This window comes from Rhinolophus sinicus, chromosome 16 (genome assembly GCF_057876585.1).
Source record: "Rhinolophus sinicus isolate RSI-liver-muscle chromosome 16, RSI-T2T, whole genome shotgun sequence".
Classification (NCBI taxonomy): Eukaryota; Metazoa; Chordata; class Mammalia; order Chiroptera; family Rhinolophidae; genus Rhinolophus; species Rhinolophus sinicus.
The window spans coordinates 18,157,517-18,171,605 of NC_142516.1; the positions used below are offsets into that span (position 1 = coordinate 18,157,517).

At 48.5% G+C, this 14,089-nt stretch overlaps 1 protein-coding gene across 16 annotated transcripts in view; it reads right to left on the minus strand.

Annotated features, from left to right (window-relative positions):
* Positions 1–14,089, minus strand: part of ZNF618 (zinc finger protein 618) — a 170,140-nt gene that overhangs the window by 64,321 nt on the left and 91,730 nt on the right. The window lies entirely within an intron of this gene.

The window sequence follows — 14,089 nt, forward strand, 5'->3', positions numbered from 1 at the left end:
CTGCCTTGCAGGGGGTGGGGGAGGGGAGCGCGCACAAGGGAAGGATCTTACATGACATAGATTTGACTGCAGGGGCTGTGGAGGTAGACCGACAGGAGTTCAAATCCCAGCTCTATATCACTTTCCGACTGGCGACCTTGAGCGAGCCTCTGACCTTCTTTGAGGCTGTTTCCATATCCCTGAAGCGGGGACCCCCACATCTACTCAAAAGGCCTGGTAAGGATCAATTTCAAAAATGTAAATCCAGGACCTTATCTAAAGTGACTCAGACACGATCACGCTGGTGGAAAGTGGTGACCATGCTGTGTGAACAGACTTAGTGCCCCTGCCTGCCCTCAAGGACCTCACTAGTATCATGACATTCTGGAGGGAGGGAAGAGCTTTGGGGAGTCAGAAAGCCTGGGTGTCCATACACCCTACGAACTTGGGCAAGAGACTTCCCCTCTCTGAGACTCTGTTTCCTTCTCTGTTAGTTAAAGGGAGACCATGATCCTGCCAGGGTAGGGGCAGGAGATGAGCCAGGGACGTGGCATGGAGTAAATTTCCATGGATGTCAGCTGTCCTTATGAGGATGACATATTCACCTCTGGGAAGCCTTCCCTGCTCACTCGAGATGGAGTTAGACACCCTCTCTGAATGTCCCATCTGCCTCGCGCAGGCGACCTCTTACCCTGGGGGCCATGTGAACCATCCTCTAGCCCGTAGGCACGAAAGCACACAACGTCCATTCCCTTAAATGTAACACCCCCGAGCCCTTGCTGCACCGAGGACACAGGCAGCTTCTCTTCCCTGGCTTCACGCTTTAGATTTACAAGCCCAAATGTTGCTTTTGTGGGATGCTTTACATTTAATTAGGTGTCCTAATAACAGCGGAATTGCAGAAGTACTTATATCACTTTGAATTAGTGGTGCAGCTCCTTCTAACTTCTTTAAGATTTTTTTTTCATATATCATTTTTTAAAATAGAGCTCATTATTTTAATTATATCCATTTAAATGTACAGTGGAGCCCTTGGATATTCTCAGCACGAATCATTAGGTATATTAGTGAAAAGCACTCGGAATCTATCTACATGCTGACACTCCACAATCTATTCTATTTGTGTCGCTGTAAAGTAGATTTATATATAGATAACTACAAAATAGTTGCTCAAGATATGCTATGAATTTTATATTTAACCCAAGTCACACTTCAACATAAAATCTAAAGTCGGGCACTAAAAGGATATTTCTCAGTTAAGTATATAGTGTCTGGGGTCCCTGGCTACAGCTCATGCCAGGATGCTGGGAGAGAAGCCAGAACAAGTGGATCCCGGCCCAAGGAATTCCCTAAGAGCCCTGGCCTTTCAACGAGACACTGGTTCTCCAAACATGCTCCCCGAAGGGCTAGGGGTTCCACAGCAATGGCAAAAAGCACCCACGAGGCCTGAATGAAGAGGGTAGTGCTGAGGACGGCTCCAAAGATCCCTACTCTGTTTTTCATTCGCACAGCTTCGCTTTCGGGGTGGGGGGTGTTGTACCTCTTTCTCCCGGTAGTAAATGGTGCCCTACCCTCCACATCTCAATCCCGAGAACCTGTGAATGAGACCTTATTTGGAAAAAGGCTCTTGGCAGATGTAATTAATTTAAGGATCTTGAGGTGAGATCCTCCTGGATTACCAGGGTGGGCCCTAAAGGCAATTGACAAGTCCTTATAAGAGACACACGGGGAGACTGGACAGACAGAAGAGAGAATGATACAGAGAAGGAGGCGACAGCAACACGACCACAGAGGCAGAGTGGAGTGATGTGGCCACAAGTCAAGGAATGCTGCAGCCCCCGAAAGTTCTCCCCAGAGCTTCCAGAAGGAATGTGACCCTGCCAACACCTTGATTTTGGACTTCTAGCCGTTAGAACTATGAGAGAACAGACTTCTGTTGTATTAAGCTACCCAGTTTGCGGAAATTTGTTACAGCAGCTACAGGAAACTAATCCACTATATAAGACTAAATCTGAAGCAATAGCTCCAACATGGTTAAGTTTGCAAACCACTGGCCTCCACTACCCTCCATTTTCTTTTCCTTTCGCTTCGTTCTTTCTCTTCCTCCATTACTGCGTCTGGCCAGTGCGTTGGGCTGCAGATCTTGCCTGAGGAGGTTTCACGCACAAATCCCTTCCTCTGGATCTTACGAGATGGTTCTCCAAGTACTTAGACCCACCCCATCACATCTGGTGTCCACAAGAGCCCTGGGGTCCAGATGGGGAAACCGAAGCGCAGGACAGCCCCCTTCACGTCCACATCCTACTTGTGCACGAGGCCTGGGGCACAGCAGGGACTCAATCAACACAGGGAGTGGACGGCACGCCTCAGGTCACACAACTTCCAGCGAGGAGCTTGGTCTGGAAACAATTCTTCCAATAGGACTGTTCGTTCCCACTAAAGCCTGTAGCCCGTGACAATGCCACCAAATAACAAATCAGTGTATCTGACGTCTAAAGACACATGCCATCTCTGGACAGGTTGGAGGAAGAGTCCCAGGTGATGCCAGGTGCCCCGGAGTCAGACTACTTTACTTCTGGGTATAATTTCTACCTCATTCCTTCAAAAATGCAAATGTTTGAAGTTCTACCAAGTCACAATAGTTGTGAGAAGTCGTCAGCTCGCCAGACTTCAGTCCTGCCCCTGCTTGACACAGTTTTCCCATCTGCCCCATAAGTGAGCTGGAATCTGACGTTAGCTTCTCAGGCCCAGACCCTTGAATTATCCTTGTCTTGAATCTACCAGCAAATCCTGTGAAACACGTCCAGAACCTGACCACTCCTTACCACCCAACGAACCTGTTAGAGGTCAGACTCCTATGTAGCGGGTGTGTGGATTTCCTTGCACAGGACAGGAAGCAGGGCATCCACCTGCAACCCAAGCTCAGCCTGAAGACCATCCTACCCCCTCCAGAGGTACTTTAGCCAACGGAAACGATGTGAAGGGTAGAGCGTGAAAACTCTGTAATCGCAGCGTGTAGACAATGGCTTGGTTAACTCCCTCTGCAATAAAACTTCATTAAAAGACTCTACTCATTAGGAATGAGGGTTAACTGGCCTCACACTGAGTTTAAGTACACTCGCCATGAAGCATGGATGCATGGGGTGTTCAATGAATTACCGCACATCCAGCCATGACTTCTGGGCTGTGTTTTCCCTGCTGCAGAGGCTGACCACTGCCCCAGGCCTCCGACTCTTCCCACCTACCGACCATCTGAGTCACATAACTCTCATGTACCCAGATGTCGGCGGGCCCCCCCATGACAATGCTTCCTAAGTCCAGTGAGGTCACTGCCTCACCCATTCCACCAGAGCCGCTCTTCTCAAGGTCTCCTGGGACCTCCATGCTCCTCGATTCAGCGGTCCCCTCTCAGCCCTCATCAAACTCATCCTCTATCAGCAGCTTTGGACAAGCTCTCCTCTCTCCTCCGGTCCAGTTCTTTCCCCACTCTGCTCTGTGCTCAGTGGTGGGCCTCCCACCTACCGGCCACTCTTCTGCCTCCTGCTGATTTTCCCGCCCGACCCTTATACATTGCCACACCCCAAGGATCAGTTGTAGAACCTCTTCTTCTTTTATCCACACTCACTCCCTAAGTAATCTCACCCAGACGCATGCTTTTAAATATTAACTATGTGAAGAGGAATCGCAAACTCTGTCTTCAGCTCGGACCTGCCCCCTGAACTCCAGACCTGCCCCAACAACTGCCTGACCGACACATCCACTGGGTTGCCTAACAGGCACCCATATGCAACAGGTCCACATTGAACTACTGCCACGCCCCTTCCCCCACGTCGAGAAACAGTTCTTCCGACTCCTACCCCAGTGCTCTTCCCACTAAACCCTGCAATCTGACACCACCATCAAATAACTGCACTGTTCTCCATTTCAGTAATTAGCGATTCTATCCCTCCAGCTTCTCAGACCCAGACCCTTGAATTATCCTTGTCTTGAATCTACCAGCAAATCCTGTAAAACATGTCCAGAACCTGACCACTCTTTACCACCCAAAGACCGCCACTCTCATCCAAGCTGCCTGCCTTTCTCCTGTCTTGTTATAATAACCTCCTAGTCAGTCTCCCTGCTCCTACCTTCGTCCAACATCCCCAAATCAATGTTCAACACAGCAGCCAGAGTGATCCCATCAAAACAAGCCAGGTCGTGTCCCTCTTCAGTGCAAAACTCATTTATGGTTCTGCATCTCACCCAGAGTAACAGCCCCAGTCCTCACCCGCCCTCACGGCTCTCCTTGACATGCCCTGTGCACCCACTGACCTCGACTGCTAACACCCATTCCCTCTTACTGGAGACACCAGTCTCCTTGCTGTTCCCTGAGCACACAGGCAAGCTCCTGCCTTGGGCCTCTGCACTTGCTCTTTCCTCTGCCTGGAATAGTCTCCCGCCCCCTAGATGCCCCCATAGCTAGTTCTCCACTCCTTGAGGTCCTTACTGAAACATCCCAGTGTTAGCGGAGACATCTGACTGCCTGTTCCAAGGCCTTCGACAGTCCATTTCCCCCTTCCCTGCTTTATTCGTTCTGCTCAGTATTTACCTTACATTTATCCAACATACTTGTCACCTCTCACCCTCTTCACTGTCTGCCTCCCCAACTAGAACATGAGCTACAAGAGGATGGGGGCTTTATCTCATCGGTACACGGTCACATCCCAGCACCTCTAGCAGCGCCTGGCATGTGGGAGGTGATCGGTAAGCACCTGTTCATGGAAGGATCCAAGGCACGAGCCCTGGAAAGGTCAGTGCAGCCTTCACGGTGTCTCTCTCCACGGCCCCACCCCTAAAGAACAGATGGTTTAACTGTTTCAACTGATACTTAGAACTGAAGACAGCAACGTCCCATCCATCGGGGCCTCAGTGTAACATGGGGTGGAGATGTTCACAGGACCCAACCTACTGAGTAAGTGACGCTTATTCCTGAAGTATCAAAGTCTTATCTACATCCTTCCTGCTGGCAATTTCCTCAAATGTAACATACTCTTCCTACTTCCTCTTTCAGAAATGCCGAAACCGAGTATAGCCTGGTAATGCACTGACACCAGCTCTTTTTCTCCAGGTGTATTGCGATACTAGTGACATGTAACACGTTAAGTTTAAGGTGAATGATTTGTGATTCACCTTAATGTGATGATTTGATACTGCAAAATGACAACAACGCTAGACAATTCGCGGTCACCATTCTATTGAAAATTAGCAGACTTGGCCCCTCAGGGCACAGCATGGGGTGCTGAGGTCTCAGGGACCTTGCAGCCTCACACCAGTGGTTCTGGGAGACCTCCAGAGGCAAGGGCTCCGCCCCACTGCTTTCTGTACCCCTCTACCTATCACCTGCTGAACGATACAAACAGAAAATGACCGGATGTCAATATGCTAGCATGCAGGGTGGAGGAGGTGCTGGTGGTGATGATGGTCTGATTCGAATGATGCAAATAACAGGGCGAGTGAAGACCAGGGCAGCTGGGGTACACTGCGTGCTACGTGGTGCTTCACCCCGTGTTCATACACCATGTCACTGTTCTCCACCACGCCTTATATGGTAGGTACTTCTGTTTGCAAATAAGAAAACTAAGGATCGGAGAAGCAGAGTGACTTTTCCTTGGTCGTACAACTTTCTAGTGACAGAAGCAGGATTCAACCAGGTATGCCCAACTCCGATGCCAGGGCTTTTAATCATTTGGATGATTTCTCTTTTCATTTCTCAAGGGAAGAGAAAATAACAAACACACTGTTGAATGAATGAATGACTAAATGACCACAAGCTCCAAGGGATGGGGAGCATATTCCCTTGTCTCCTATTGTATCCTTAGTATCCTGATGGAACATGGCATGTGCTAGATGCTTAGAATAATGACATGGACGTGCAATAAAATAAAGGAATGAGAGGACCCATCTGTGCCAGAGAAAAGTGCTTGGGCTTTGTGTTCATTGCTGACCTCCAACTCTCCTTGACGTGTTCCAAAACAGCTGCTGTGCTCACACATGTCCTTTGGATAGAAATGTTTTTAGCTACAAGGACAGAAATCATAAAGGCCACAGCTTCCACCAGCCTGGAAGGACCAAAAGAGAGAACCTACAGCAAAACCTCCATTTCTACAAAATCTGGTAATGAGGCCTGCGTCTGTATTTACCATTCCACCCATGTTTCAAATCTTCACGCCATCACCCAGGCCGTAATAACCCTCAGAATTATCCGTACTTCCATTTCTGTCATGTATCACTGATATATTTTAATAAATAGTCAAGTAGAAAAGACGAGATTAATAGATTAAAACTATTAACCTATTAAACAACTCTTAAACAGCCTAGAAATTCAAAATAATGTACAATGCATAAATATATCATTAGTTTGAGGTAATTCTTAGGCACTTAATTTTCTTCAGTGTATGGCGTCAGTCAGCCACAACTAGGTAATACAGCAGCTCAGAAAGACAGCATGAAGATTTCAATATTAAGAGTTAATCCCCTGGTTAATTTAAGCCAAAGATATAGAAAAACAGGAATCCTGAGTAACATTGTCAAGTCACAAACTCTGACATTTAGCAGGTGGGGTCCTCTGGGTCAAGCTGGGAACTTCTTTCATGGGTATCATGGCACATGGAAAGCTTGCTCAGCTCACTGAAAAGAATTACTGTTGACAGAATTTTAAACAAATGCACAGCCTTCGTCTTCCAATGGGCCTGGCAGTGGCGCAATTCAGATCCATAGTAACATGCACTGCTCTCTGAAGACACACCTCGCCATGTCTCCTCTCACATAATTGTGGAGACACTGCAGATTCAGGAATTCTTGCCCAGATAGAATCCCTTCGCTCACAGGTGGGAAAGGGAAGCCATAGAGGGCCCATGCCCACTGTCCTGCATCTTCCGGGGCACCCGTGGGTTCGAGGAAGACTCCAGAGGGCAGGTAACTCAACCAGTGAGGAGGGAGGCAGTCCTCATGCTGGATGATGCAGAAACAGAGAATAAATACACTCCCTTTGACACCAACGTTATTTCCTGCCAAGGCTGTGACTTAGTTACCACCCCTTTCTCTCACAACTCCTCTGGCCACTTTCCCCTTAGAATAAAAGGTCAGCCCAACAGGACCACTTCCCCTCCAACATCCTGCACACGTTGACAACTGATGCCTGGAGCTGCCCAGCTGCCATCCCTCCAGCGTGCTCCCCATGTCCTGGCATTACATCTGGCTTCCTCCCTTCCACATTCCACCCACCAGACCTTGAGGCCAGCTGATCACAGATTGAGGTTTGGAATGCATAGCCAGCTGTGTCCACACACTCTACAGTGAGGATGCAGGCCTGGTCCCTCAATACCCAGGCATGCTGCCCTCGGACACACAAATGTGATTCCTAACTCTATGGTGCAGGCCTCCCAAGGGGTTGGGGAGGATAAACCAGAGGCATAGACCATTGCCAAGCTTCCTAACCTACCCATACCACTGTCTCCTCGTGTGTACTCCAGGGATGTTAACACTACTGCTAAGGGTTGTGTAGGAGGTTAAAGCACAGAGATGTACACAGGCACCCAGCACGGTACCCCACACATAGCAGGGTTCAATAAATGTTAGTTCTTTTCTCCTGTCCTTAAGAAGCGCTCACCAGCCAAAATGTGAAAAGTGTGGTCAAACTATGAAAAAGATAGATGAATGTAGAAAGGGAATGTTTAGGTTCAGTGGAAACAAAAGGAGTGGAGGGCCTGACACACTTCCATGCAGCAGCAATGAAGAGGAGAGCTGAGGACACACAGTACAGCCAAGTTCACTGCACACGGGAAGGTAGGAGGGTTCGAGAAGGTGGGTTTGGAGGGTACCGACTTCTTAACCACCACGTATTGCACGGAATCTAGAGGACGCTGAAGCTGAGGGTCAGGATTTTTCTCTTCAGTTGGCAGAGCCAGACAGACGATGAGGTTGTGGAAATTGGAATTGCTTTCTCAGATCAAGGGCCTTTGTCATTAAGGCCCTCTAGAAGCAACCAGGTCGGCTCATTCTAGTTACCGTTCTCAAGACTGCTGCTTCGGGACAAGGCAAGACCTCTGAACGCTCTGAAGTGAAACTCCAGCTTCACAAGAAGAACTTCCTGAATCTGCTCACGGAGGCTCATGCTGGGTGGGTGGACTGAGCAGAGGATCCCTAGGGTCTCGTCACTTGATTCCGCTGGACCACTCCCTGCTTGAGAACCACAGTGCCACTTGGCAGCAGCGATTCACCGATTTTGATGTGCAGAAGTAAGTCGGCATTTCTGCGGCTGTCTCCACAGGGCAAACCTAAGGAAGTGTCTGAATTTTCAAGACTGCCCTATTTGCAGAGTCTAGGTTTAACAGTTATTGATCAAGCAGAGTAAGCTCTGCCTACCAAAAAAGTCACCGGCTCCCCTTTGGAATAAGTACCTGAACTTTCACAGTCAGCCAATAATTTATGATTTTTGTGGCCCAAAGTTTGGTAGGGTGAGAATACACATTTCTGGAAATCAAATAAGCTCCAATAACAGGGGCATAAACCCCAGAGTCAAGGTGAAAGATGCAGCCTGACTAAAACACACCCAGAGTTCTCCAATAATTCCTTCTGCCAATATAATACCATACTAGTCCCTGACTAGCATCGGGCCTACTGTTACTGTGAATGTTTGTGCAATTGAAGTTAATTTGTTTAGGGCTATTTTTATTTTACTGCTGAAATCCAACATGCCAAAACAACAAGAATGTATTATTCAAAAAAAATAATTATGCAGTCGCACACATGTAGTTATCAAATTAAATGGTCCACCAGTGAAAAATCTTGGCTTAAAGGACAAGACTCAGACTGGCCCAAAGCCATGTGACTATTTGGATGATATTAGACAAGTCTATTTCTCAACTCCCTCCAAAGAAGAGGGATGCCAGTCACTGCTTCAGAGGCCGTGGGAGGATCAAATGAGGTATGTGTAAACTGCGTGACACAGGACCGGAATCGTGCTAGGCCCGCGACACGTATGAGCTCCATCCCTACCCGCATCCCTACCACCAGTCCTGTCTCGGATGGCTAAGCCCTACAAGAAATCAATTGCCACCCAACTCTTACCTCCTCCTAGGAATGGAATCCAGCATGGTGGTGATGCGGTGATAAAAACAAGCATTTACTGAATACCTGCCCTGGGCCAGCCATTGTGCTAAAGGTATACATAGTATTACTATGACATTTGGTAATATTATTACATTATTATTGCAGGTAATATTAATATTATTATTATCACCAATAACACCATGAGGGAGGTACTAATACAACCTCCATTTTACACATGAAGAAACGGAGGTCAGGCAACTAGCCCAAGGTCACATAACCAGGTAGAGGATAGTACCAGGATCTGAACGCCGGCAGTCTGGGCTCTTCAACATTGTGCGAAACTACTTGGCCCTTAGTGGGATAGGCAGAGGGTAAGGAAGAAGCCTGGCACTGCAGGCATGGAGAGTGGGAGCCACACGAGTTCCAGATGTTCCACCGTGGGGCTAACCCAGGACTGAGCTGGAGGCTGTGCACTTTGGATGCACGACTCACAGGCTTTGCTGAACTCAATTCCTCAGGCCTAAAAAACATGGCTTTCAGAAACTCATTTCCAAGCCTACCTTCTAAAACCCTGCCTATCCTGAACCTTTGGCAACACCTCTCGTAGCATCTGGCCACCTGCAGTTTATTCTCCTCCTGGCAGCCAGAACAATCCTTTTAAAACCAAATCACATCATGCCATCTCTCTACTCAAAATCCCCAGTGGTTCCCCACTTCACACAGGGTAAAGGCCAAAGTCCTGAGAACAGACGCCAAGGCCCTACACAGCCACACAAGCCTCTTTCTGTTGTTCCAATGCGATGTACACACACCCCTGCCCCAGGGCGTTTGCACTTGCCATTCTCTCTGCCTGGAATGTGCTTCCTCCACGATGCCTGCCTCAGTCCCTCATCTCCTGCATCTCCTGTTCTTCTGCATCTCCTGCATCTCCTGCTCGTAATGCAATACTCCCTCTGGCCTTCTAATCCCCCTCCTTGTTTCCCCCCATAGTATTTTTTACCACGTAACATACCGCATATTTTATGTATTTATTGTGTCTCTCCACTCCCACTAGAACCTAAGCTCCGCTAGGCCAAGGATTCTGTCTGCTTTGTTCACTGCTATATTTCCAGCATTAAGATCAGGCTCTGGCACTTAGTAGGTGCTCAATAAATATTTGTGGAATGAATGAATGAGACTTGGTTTTTCATCTTCTCCCCCACCCTGACAATCTCCCTGTCTACACAATTCTAATCACTTGTTAGACAGTTGGTGCACACAGTGAACAAATGACTACCTTAAGCTATTGTATCCCTGGTTTCCTTATATCCAAAATGAGAAGGTTGGACTAGATTATCTAGAGTCCTTCCAGCTCTGAAAACCTTCAACTGACAAAAAAAAAAAAAAAAAAAAAAAGGCATAATTCTTCATTACAGCAAGCCTGTAGCTGAATTTACTCGATTATAAAAGCTGAATTTCCTTTAGAATTTTCCACAGTTAAGGCCCCACAGCCCCCATGCATCTTAGAATAAGTGAGGTTTGGCTGCAGTTGTGCTACGTGATTTGTAACCTGCACACAAGGTCAGCATTAACCTCAAGTGCTGGGATCACTGGTCTTGTAAAATCGACCTAGGCTGAGTTACAGGGAAGTAAACCAAACCACATTCGGTTGTCTCTTAGGATCAGAAACACCACCTCTCCTTGTCCCCCTCAATTTAACACTAATTGCTTAGCAGCCCATGCTGTTGGTTTTGGGGTTTAGCCAGAGGCCCTCTGGAGAAGTAACAAAATTAGGTGTTCCGGGCCAAAAGGAAGGTACTGGGACGAAAGCAGACCCTGGCGTGTGTCGTGGCACGGCTGGGAGCTGAGGGTGAAGGCCCACGGCAGAGTGGCGGGTGCTTCCAGGTCATTCCTGACCAGGCCAACTAGCCAAACTCTGACTTCAGGGAGCCTCAAGCCTGTGTTTCCCCATTCGAAACAGGGACTAAGTGAGTCTAATGCTCTACAAAGGGTCTATGAGTTTAAACCCCACCGGGCCAATCTAACCCAAGACCAGGGTCCACTTCACCAGCGGCATCAGCTAAAGCCTAGGCTGATGCTCTCTTCACACTTAATGCATAGTTCACTTCTCAGACTAAATGTTGGGTCACTATACAATACTACTGCTTTGGTCTTTCCAAGATGCTCTATTAACAGTAATGACAGGATCAATATAAACTCATTTGTGAGCCCCTTCGAAGTCCCTGCTTCTTGACAAGCCCCCAGCCTATGCACAGCCCTTGGCCCCTGAAAGGTTCCTCTAACTGATCACTTCATCCTGAGAAGTGGAAGGGCGCAGTGGTTCAAGCACATGCGTCAGAGGAGGCAGACCCCAGTGGACATCCTGGCTGCACTGCTCACTTGCAATGGCGCAGCCTGAGCCCCGCAAACCTCTGTGCCTCAGTTTCCTCATCTGTAAAGTGGAGATAGTAAGAGCACCTTCCCCTTAGGGATGTTCTAAAGATAATAAAAACTAATAGTAAGTTAATATATGCAAATCACTTAGCCCAGAGCCTTACATGTAAGTGCTGACTCAGTGTTAGCCATCAGCAGAAATTTCTTCTTTATGCCTCAAGGGACACACAACCCTAAGATCTGGATAGTCCTTCCTGGTATATATTCTAGCACCATGGTAATGACATGAGGCTCCATCACTGAGGATAGGCAAGCCTAGCCTAGTCAGGGAGAGCAAACAGATGGCACACATGCCACCTGCCCACCCACTCCCCTGACCCAGGCAGGCATCTCTAATCTATCTCAGCACTTCTGTCCCTCTCCCTGCTGCTCTGGGCTTATAAGACTCAATACAGAGCTTCAGGCAGCCACGGTGACTATGGGGAAATCTGCCTGTTGTCCTCTGATCAACAGACAGATATGCTGGCATGGGAGAAAGTCACACATGAGGGCAAGGACCACCTCTGTGTGAGAGTCATGAGAAATGAACAGAACTTGGTCTCTTTGTTCACTGCTATAGACCCAGCACTTTGAACACTGACCGCCACGCACCAGACACTCAAAGATCTGTTGGATGAATGAATTAACATCAAATCCACCTGAGGCCATGGCACATAGCACTGGACCACCTAACCTCGCAGGTGCTCAGTGAATGTGGGAGGACAGTGAGAGAGGCTAGCTAGACTCTCATGTGAGCACAGTATTGCTGAGAAGAAAACGTACCCGGCTTTGGCAAGTTCAAGGCCTGACACAGCCACTCACTCATCGCGGAGCAGGGCCTTCCTTCCCCATGAGTACAGTACAAGGGAGGAGCTCCACAAAGCCCAAGGCCCCTTCCAGCCCTGATATTCTGATCCAGGAAGCACTTCCAAGACCCACACTAGTCTAAGGATTCCCACTGTCCCACAGGCCACCCCTTTGCTCACTGTCCTCACACAAAATCTCTTCCAGGGCCCAGGAGAAAAACACAAGGTGCTGGGCAGCGGCTGGTCATGACGGGGGTCACTGCCTGCATTCACAGGTGCAAACCTGGCCGTCCACGTCTCCATTCCACCCGCTCCCTCTAACACCCCCACATCTTCTCCCATCTCATTCAGCATATCCGGCTCATAAACACTCAATGAACGCCTGCTACAGGCCAGCCCCCAGCAGTGAACAAGACAGACACAGCCCCCGCCGATGGAGCAAGCATTAGAGAGGCAGAGAAACATACACAAATAAGTGAAATAAGTAAAGAGCATAAAGAAGCCACAGGCCCTTGAAGAAGGGGGTCAGGGAAGGCTTCTCTGGAGGAGGGGGGATGGAATCGAGACCTCAAGGATGAAAAGGCACTAAGTACGAGATCAGAGAAGAGAACACTCTAGGCAAAGGAACAGCAGTTGCAAAGTCTCTGAGGCCAGCGCCAGCAAACCATGGCCATTTGTATATTTACGTAATAGCTATAGCACTTTTGCATTACACTGGCAGAGCTGAGAGGCTGCCACAGAGACCATGGCCCACAAAGAGTAATACAGTTACTGTCTGACCCTTTACAGGTAAAGTTGGCTGACCCTGGGTTTTAGAGTGTTAGATAAATGGAGAGGTCAGGGTAACTAAAACAGATTGAGTGAGGGGGAGACTGACATACAAGGAGATTAGGGAGGTGGATGGGAGCCACCTTGTGCTGGGTCATGTGGGTCACAATGACCTCCAGCCTGGTGTCACTGCCCCTATTCTACCTGCCTCCACTCCACCCTCAAGCAGATGCCAGGGTGATCTCCCTGAAACACAGAGCCGTTCATCTTCTGCACAAAGAACTTGAACAGCTCCCATGGTTTCCCCAAGTGCACTCCAAGGAACCCTCACTCCATGGAATGGCCTTTAATAAAAGGGTTCCAAGGTCAAGTAAGTTTGAGAAGCAGGGTATTCTTATTTCTCTCGTGGATGTTCTCAAGCACACACATTAGCACATGAAAGACTCTGAAAAGTTGCCCGGCAAAGAAATTTGTTGACTTTGTTTAACCCACTGTCCAAAGTTATCTGACCACAGTACCCCTTTTTCCCACCAAAATCTATTAACATTTTAAAGAACTAGTGTTCCATGGGTTAAAGGGCAAACTCCTCTGCTTGGCATTCACAAGCACTAACATTTCCCAAGTGCCTGCCTGTGCCACTTGGTGGACGTCCAGTGCGTGGGCCTGTCCAGTATCCTTCACACCTTCTTTGCTAATGAGCCCAGCTTTCCTTTGGGGACCACCCCTCCCCCTATCCTGCCAGCTCCAAGGGAGAGGACACATCCCTGGTGTAGCTCAGCAGATTATTCCATCCCCTTGCTCTGGAGTGACTGGTCCAGGGGGATGAGCACAGGACCCAAGCCGGGCCAATGATTGCAGACTAGGATGGGACTGGCTGCCCCCGAGTTCACGATGCAGCAGCCGAGATGGGCTAGGCCAGGTGTTTCTGCCCAATCATCGCTTCACCCCTAAGTTCCACCCAACTTGAGCAGCCTTGGTTCCAGTCACAGGTGCCCACAGAGGACACCAGGAGGGCTAGAAAGTGCCGCCCATAA